At 39.4% G+C, this 7,517-nt stretch overlaps 1 non-coding gene across 1 annotated transcript; it reads right to left on the bottom strand.

The window, feature by feature from the left end:
- Positions 1–366: 366 nt before the first annotated feature.
- Positions 367–474, bottom strand: LOC148561339 (small nucleolar RNA R71). The gene has a single exon (XR_015888140.1). It is a non-coding gene; the product is annotated as a small nucleolar RNA R71 (small nucleolar RNA).
- Between the last annotated feature and the right edge of the window lie 7,043 nt (positions 475–7,517).

Raw genomic sequence — 7,517 nt, 5'->3', positions numbered from 1 at the left:
AGGATGCTTTGTGACTTTACTGCACCTAATTCTAATTTACATGGAAGAAGCATCTCCATCCCTACCATTGGAGCAAACAATTTTGAGCTTAAGCCTCAACTAGTTTCTCTGATGCAACAAAACTGCAAGTTTCATGGACTTCCATCTGAAGATCCTTTTCAGTTCTTAACTGAATTCTTGCAGATCTGTGATACTGTTAAGACTAATGGAGTAGATCCTGAAGTCTACAGGCTCATGCTTTTCCCCTTTGCTGTAAGAGACAGAGCTAGAGTGTGGTTGGACTCTCAACCCAAGGATAGCCTCAACTCTTGGGATAAGCTGGTCACGGCTTTCTTAGCCAAGTTCTTTCCTCCTCAAAAGCTGAGTAAGCTTAGAGTGGATGTTCAAACCTTCAGACAGAAGGAAGGTGAATCCCTCTATGAAGCTTGGGAGAGATACAAGCAACTGACCAAAAAGTGTTCTTCTAACATGCTTTCAGAATGGACCATCCTGGATATATTCTATGATGGTCTGTCTGAATTAGCTAAGATGTCATTGGATACTTCTGCAGGTGGATCCATTCACCTAAAGAAAATGCCTGCAGAAGCTCAAGAACTCATTGACATGGTTGCTAATAACCAGTTCATGTACACTTCTGAGAGAAATCCTGTGAGTAATGGGACGCCTCAGAAGAAGGGAGTTCTTGAAATTGATACTCTGAATGCCATATTGGCTCAGAATAAAATATTGACTCAGCAAGTCAATATGATTTCTCAGAGTCTGAATGGAATGCAAGCTGCATCCAACAGTACTCAAGAGGCGCCTTCTGAAGAAGAGGCCTATGATCCTGAAAACCCTGCAATAGCAGAGGTAAATTACATGGGTGAACCATATGGAAACACCTATAATCCCTCATGGAGAAATCACCCAAATCTCTCATGGAAGGATCAACAAAAGCCTCAACAAGGCTTTAATAATGGTGGAAGAAATAGGTTTAACAATAGTAAACCTTTTCCATCATCCACTCAGCAACAGACAGAGAACTCTGAACAAAATACCTCTAATTTAGCAAACTTAGTCTCTGATCTATCTAAGGCCATTGTAAGTTTCATGAATGAAAACAAGGTCCTCCATTAGAAATTTGGAGGTAAAAGTGGGCCAGCTGAGTAAAAGAGTCACTGAAATCCCTCCTAGTACTCTCCCAAGCAATACAGAAGAAAATCCAAAAGGAGAGTGCAAGGCCATTGAAATGGCCATCATGGCCGAACCCACAAGAGAGGAGAAGGACATGAATCCCAAGGAGGAAGACCTCCTGGGACGTCCAGTGATCAATAAGGAATTTTCCTTTGAGGAACCAAAGGAATCTAAGGCTCAACTAGAGACCATAGAGATTCCATTAAACCTCCTTATGCCATTCATGAGCTCTGATGAGTATTCCTGTTATGAAGAGAATGAGGATGTTACTAAGGAGCAAGTTACCAAGTACCTTGGTGCAATCATGAAGTTGAATGCCAAATTATTTGGTACTGAGACTTGGGAAGATGAACCTCCCTTGTTTACCAATGAACTGAGTGATCTGGATCAACTAACATTGCCTCAGAAGAAACAGGACCCTGGAAAGTTCCTAATACCTTGTACCATAGGCACCATGATCTTTGAAAAGGCTCTGTGTGACCTTGGTTCAGGGATAAACCTCATGCCCCTCTCTGTAATAGAGAAACTGGGAATCTTTGGGGTGCAAGCTGCTAAAATCTCATTAGAGATGGCAGACAATTCAAGAAAACAGGCTTATGGACAAGTAGAGGACGTGTTAGTAAAGGTTGAAGGCCTTTACATCCCTGCTGATTTCATAATCCTAGATACTGAGAAGGATGAGGATGAATCTATCATCCTTGGAAGACCCTTCCTAGCCACAGCAAGAGCTGTGATTGATGTTGACAGAGGCGAACTAGTCCTTCAATTGAATGAGGACTCCCTTGAGTTTAAAACTCAAGGACATCCTTCTGTAAACATGGAAAAGAGGCACAGTAAGCTTCTCTCAAAACAGAGTCAACCAGTGCCCCCACAGTCAAACTCTAAGTTTGGTGTTGGGAGGCCACAACCAAACTCTAAGTTTGGTGTTGAACTCCCATGTCCAAACTCTAAGTTTGGTGTTGGGGAGTCTCAACAATGCTCTGAACATCTATGAGGCTCCACGAGAGCCCACTGTCAAGCTATTGACATTAAAGAAGCGCTTGTTGGGAGGCAACCCAATTTTTATTTATCTAATTTTATTTTTATTTTTATTGTTTTTCATGTTTTATTAGGTTCATGATCATGTGAAGTCACAAAATAAATAAAAAAATTAAAAACAGAATCAAAAATAGCAGAAGAAAAATCACACCCTGGAGGAGGATCTTACTGGCGTTTAAACGCCAGTAAGGAGCATTTGTCTGGCGTTTAACGCCAGAACAGAGCATGTTTCTGGCGTTGAACGCCAGAAATAAGCAGCATCCTGGCGTTCAGACGCCAGAAATGCACAGTGAAGAAGAGCTGGCGCTGAACGCCAGAAACAAGCATCTGGGCGTTGAACGCCCAGAACAAGCATCAATTCGGCGTTTAAACGCCAGAATTGCATGCATAGGCATTTTACATGCCTAATTGGTGCAGGGATGTAAATCCTTGACACCTCAGGATCTGTGGACTTCACAGGATCCCCACCTACCTCACCCTCTCTCTCTCCATTTATGGTCATCCCTTCTGTTTTCCATTTAACACTCACATCCATACACCCACCTACCTTCAAAATTCAACATCTCTTTCCCACCCAATCCCACCCATTTGGCCAAATACACACATCCCTCCATCTCCTCCATATCTTCTTCTTCTTCTTCTATTCTTTCTTCTTTTGCTCGAGGGCGAGCAATATTCTAAGTTTGGTGTGGTAAAAGCATAGCTTTTTTTTATTTTTCCATAACCATTAATGGCACCTAAGGCCAGAGAAACCTCAAGAAAGAGGAAAGGGAAGACAATTGCTTCCACCTCTTAGCCATGGGAGATGGAAAGATTCATCTCACAAGCCCATTACTAAGAAAAGGATGGAGCAAACAAGAGAGCACATTCATGGATCTCAACAGGCACATGAAGAAGCTCATCATCAAGAAACCCCTGAGATACCTCAAGGGATGCACTTTTCTCCACAGAATTTTTGGGAGCAAATCAACACCTCCCTAGGAGAACTAAGTTCTAACATGGGACAATTAAGGGTGGAACATCAAGAGCACTCCATCATCCTTCATGAAATTAGAGAAGATCAAAAAGCAATGAGGGAGGAGCAACAAAGACAAGGAAGAGACATAGAAGAGCTCAAGGACATCATTGGTTCCTCAAGAAGAAAACACCACCATCACTAAGGTGGACTCATTCCTTGTTCTTTCATTCTCTATTTTTCGTTTTCTATGTTAAGTACTTATCTAAGTTTGTGTCTTATTACATGATCATTAGTAATTAGTAACTATGTCTTAAAGTTATGAATGTCCTATGAATCCATCACCTCTCTTAAATAAAAATGTTTTAATTCAAAAGAACAAGAAGTACATGAGTTTCGAATTTATCCTTGAACTTAGTTTAATTATTTTGATGTGGTGACAATGCTTCTTGTTTTCTGAATGAATGCTTGAACAGTGCATATGTCTTTTGAAGTTGTTGTTCATGAATGTTAAATATGTTGGCTCTTGAAAGAATAATGATAAGGAGACATGTTATTTGATAATCTAAAAAATCATAAAAATGATTCTTGAAGCAAGAAAAAGCAGCAAAGAACAAAGCTTGCAGAAAAAAAAAGCGAAAAAAAAATAGAAAAAAAAAAGAGAAAAAGCAAGCAGAAAAAGCCAAAGCTCTTAAAACCAAAAGGCAAGAGCAAAAAGCTAATAACCCTTAAAACCAAAAGGCAAGGGTAAATAAAAAGGATCCCAAGGCTTTGAGCATCAGTGGATAGGAGGGCCTAAAGGAATAAAATCCTGGCCTAAGCGGCTAAACCAAGCTGCACCTAACCATGTGCTTGTGGCGTGAAGGTGTCAAGTGAAAACTTGAGACTGAGTGGTTAAAGTCAAGGTCCAAAGAAAAAGAAGAGTGTGCTTAAGAACCCTGGACACCTCTAATTGGGGACTTTAGCAAAGCTGAGTCACAATCTGAAAAGGTTCACACAATTACGTGTCTGTGGCATTTATGTATCCGGTGGTAATACTGGAAAACAAAGTGCTTAGGGCTACGGCCAAGACTCATAAAAGTAGCTGTGTTCAAGAATCAACATACTGAACTAGGAGAATCAATAACACCATATAAACTCTGAGTTCCTATAGATGCCAATCATTCTGAACTTCAATGGATAAAGTGAGATGCCAAAACTATTCAAGAGGCAAAAAGCTACAAGTCCCGCTCATCTTATTGGAGTTATGTTTCATTGATAGTTTGGAATTTATAGTATATTCTCTTCTTTTTATCCTATTTGATTTTTAGTTGCTTGGGGACAAGCAACAATTTAAGTTTGGTGTTGTGATGAGCGGATAATTTATACGCTTTTTGGCATTGTTTTTAGTATGTTTTTAGTAGGATCTAGTTACTTTTAGGGATGTTTTCATTAGTTTTTATGTTAAATTCACATTTCTGGACTTTACTATGAGTTTGTATGTTTTTCTGTGATTTCAGGTATTTTCTGGCTGAAATTGAGGGACTTGAGCAAAAATCAGATTCAGAGGATGAAGAAGGACTGCTGATGCTGTTGGATTCTGACCTTCCTGCACTCAAAGTAGCTTTTTTGGAGCTACAGAATTAAAAATGGTGCACTTCCAATTGCGTTGGAAAGTAGACATCCAGGGCTTTCTAGCAATATATAATAGTCCATACTTTAGCCGAGTTTAGATGACGTAAAAGGGCGTTGAACGCCAGTTCTACGCTGATGTCTGGAGTTAAACGCCAGAAACACGTCACAAGCCAGAGTTGAACGCCAGAAACACGTTACAACCTGGCGTTCAACTCCAAAAGAAGCCTCTACACGTGGAAAGCTAAAGCTCAGCCCAAGCACACACCAAGTGGGCCCCGGAAGTGGATTTATGCATCAATTACTTACTTCTGTAAACCCTAGTAGCTAGTTTATTATAAATAGAACTTTTTACTATTGTATTAGACATCTTGGGACGTCTGGTTCTTAGATCATGGGGGCTGGCCATTCGGCCATGCCTGAACCTTTCACTTATGCATTTTTCAACGGTAGAGTTTCTGCACTCCATAGATTAAGGTGTGGAGCTCTGCTGTTCCTCATGAATTAATGCAAAGTACTACTATTTTCTATTCAATTCAACTTATTCCGCTTCTAAGATATCCATTCGCACCCAAGAACATGATGAATGTGATGATTATGTGACGCTCATCATCATTCTCACTTATGAACGCGTGCCTGACAAACACTTCCGTTCTACATGCAACCAAGCTAGAATGAATATCTCTTGGATATCTAATACAGGGGATCGAGTCCGAGTTATTAGTATCTTCGTGGTATAAGTTAGAACCCATGGATGGCCATTCCTGAGATCTGGAAAGTTTAAACCTTGTCTGTGGTATTCCGAGTAGGATCTGGGAAGGGATAGCTGTGACGAACTTCAAACTCGCGAGTGCTGGGTGTAATGACAGACGCAAAAGGAGGGTGAATCCTATTCCAGTATGATCGAGAACCTCAGATGATTAGCCGTGCCGTGACAGAGCATTTGGACCTTTTTCACAAGAGGATGGGATGTAGCCATTGACAACGGCGATGCCCTTACAGAAAGCTTGCCATGGAAAGGAGTAAGACTGATTGGATGAAGACAGCAGGAAAGCAGAGATTCAGAGGAACGAAAGCATCTCTATACGCTTATCTGAAATTTTCACCAATGATATACATAAGTATTTCTATCTTTTCTATTTATTTATTATTTATTTTCGAAAACTCCATAACTATTTGATATCCGCCTGACTGAGATTTACAAGGTGACCATAGCTTGCTTCATACCAACAATCTCCGTGGGATCGACCCTTACTCACGTAAGGTTTATTACTTGGATGACCCAGTACATTTGTTGGTTAGTTGTATCGAAGTTGTGAATGAAAAATGATTTATTAAGATGTGCGTACAGAGTTTTTGGCGCCGTTGCCTGAGATCACAATTTCGTGCACCACACATTACAAGCCTTAAATCAAAAAATAATAAATATCCTTTATTTGGATCTTTGATTAGCTTAGGCTAATGAGTGTGAGTATCATTCAAGTGTGGGAAAATTTGGGACATTGGTTGAGAGAAAAGGGTATTTTTGTTGTGTATTTCTATATTTGGGAATTGAGTACATGTTCATGAGTTAATTAAATGTAAAACCATATGCATTGATACTTTTGTATATACTTTATTGTAAAAAGAAAAAAAAAGTAAAAAGAAGAGAAAATAGAAAGAAAAAAAATATATGTAGATATCAAAAGAAAAAGAAAAAAAATAGAAAGAGAAGAAAAAGAAAAGAAAAGAAAAGTAATAAAAAGGGGACAAAATGCCCAAAAGTGAAGCTTAATAATAATCAATGCATATGTATTGTGATCAAGAAAAAAATGCATGAGTATGTGAAAAAGTGAAGGATGGGTAGTTAGGATTGTTTAGAATTGTATAGGTTGCTATATAGGTTAGGTGGAAAGTTTAAATTGATTAAAGATTCAAATTTCAAGTCCACTTAACCAAATATACCTCCTTACCTTGACCCTAGCCCCATTACAACCTATGAAAAGTCCTCATGATAGGTGCATGCATGCATGAAATAATTGTTGATTGTTAGATGAAAAACAAATCTTGGAAAGCATGATTAGGGGAGAATTGAGAGAATCGACCCTATACACTTAAGCGACTAGAGTGCAAACACTTCCGGTGAGGGTTCAACGCTCAATTCCTTGATTCCCGGCTTTCATAAGCTTTCTTCTTGCAAGTCTACTTGAACTTCATTTTGATATTTGAATTGGTAGGATTCATGAATCGTTATATGATCTTGGCCCTACTTGTGCATGTATATCTTGGAGGATTGATTTATTTTTAACCAAGTAGGTAGAATCATTTTGCATTTAGTTGCATTCATATAGATATATGCATTTAGGTTAATTGCATTGAATAAATGTTCATACCCCTTCTCTTATCCTTCTTGGTTTAAGCATGAGGACATGCTTGGTTGGAAAGCTAACATCTGGGGCTTCAAAATGATATAAAATTTTCCATAGTTGCATCGCGTTTAGGGGCACGCACGCGCACAGTACGCGTACGCGCCGATGGTTGCACATGGTTCACTTAATGCAATTCGTGGCCAGCGATTTTAGAAGCCTTGTGGGCCCAATCCAACTCATTTATGATGCTATTTAACCCAAGGATTGAAGAGGGATGACATACATTACACACTTGAGATTAGTTTTGGAGGGAAAGTTAGTTTCTAGAGAGAGAAGCTCTCTCTTCTCTCTAAAATTAGGAGTGGGTTAGATCTAGGTTAGGAATTCTTAGA

This window comes from Arachis ipaensis, chromosome B6 (genome assembly GCF_059453495.1).
Source record: "Arachis ipaensis isolate K30076 ecotype BB chromosome B6, ASM5945349v1, whole genome shotgun sequence".
NCBI classification, from domain to species: domain Eukaryota; kingdom Viridiplantae; phylum Streptophyta; class Magnoliopsida; order Fabales; family Fabaceae; genus Arachis; species Arachis ipaensis.
Note: the sequence above shows the minus strand (reverse complement) of the source record. Positions and strands in the feature narration are given on the sequence as shown.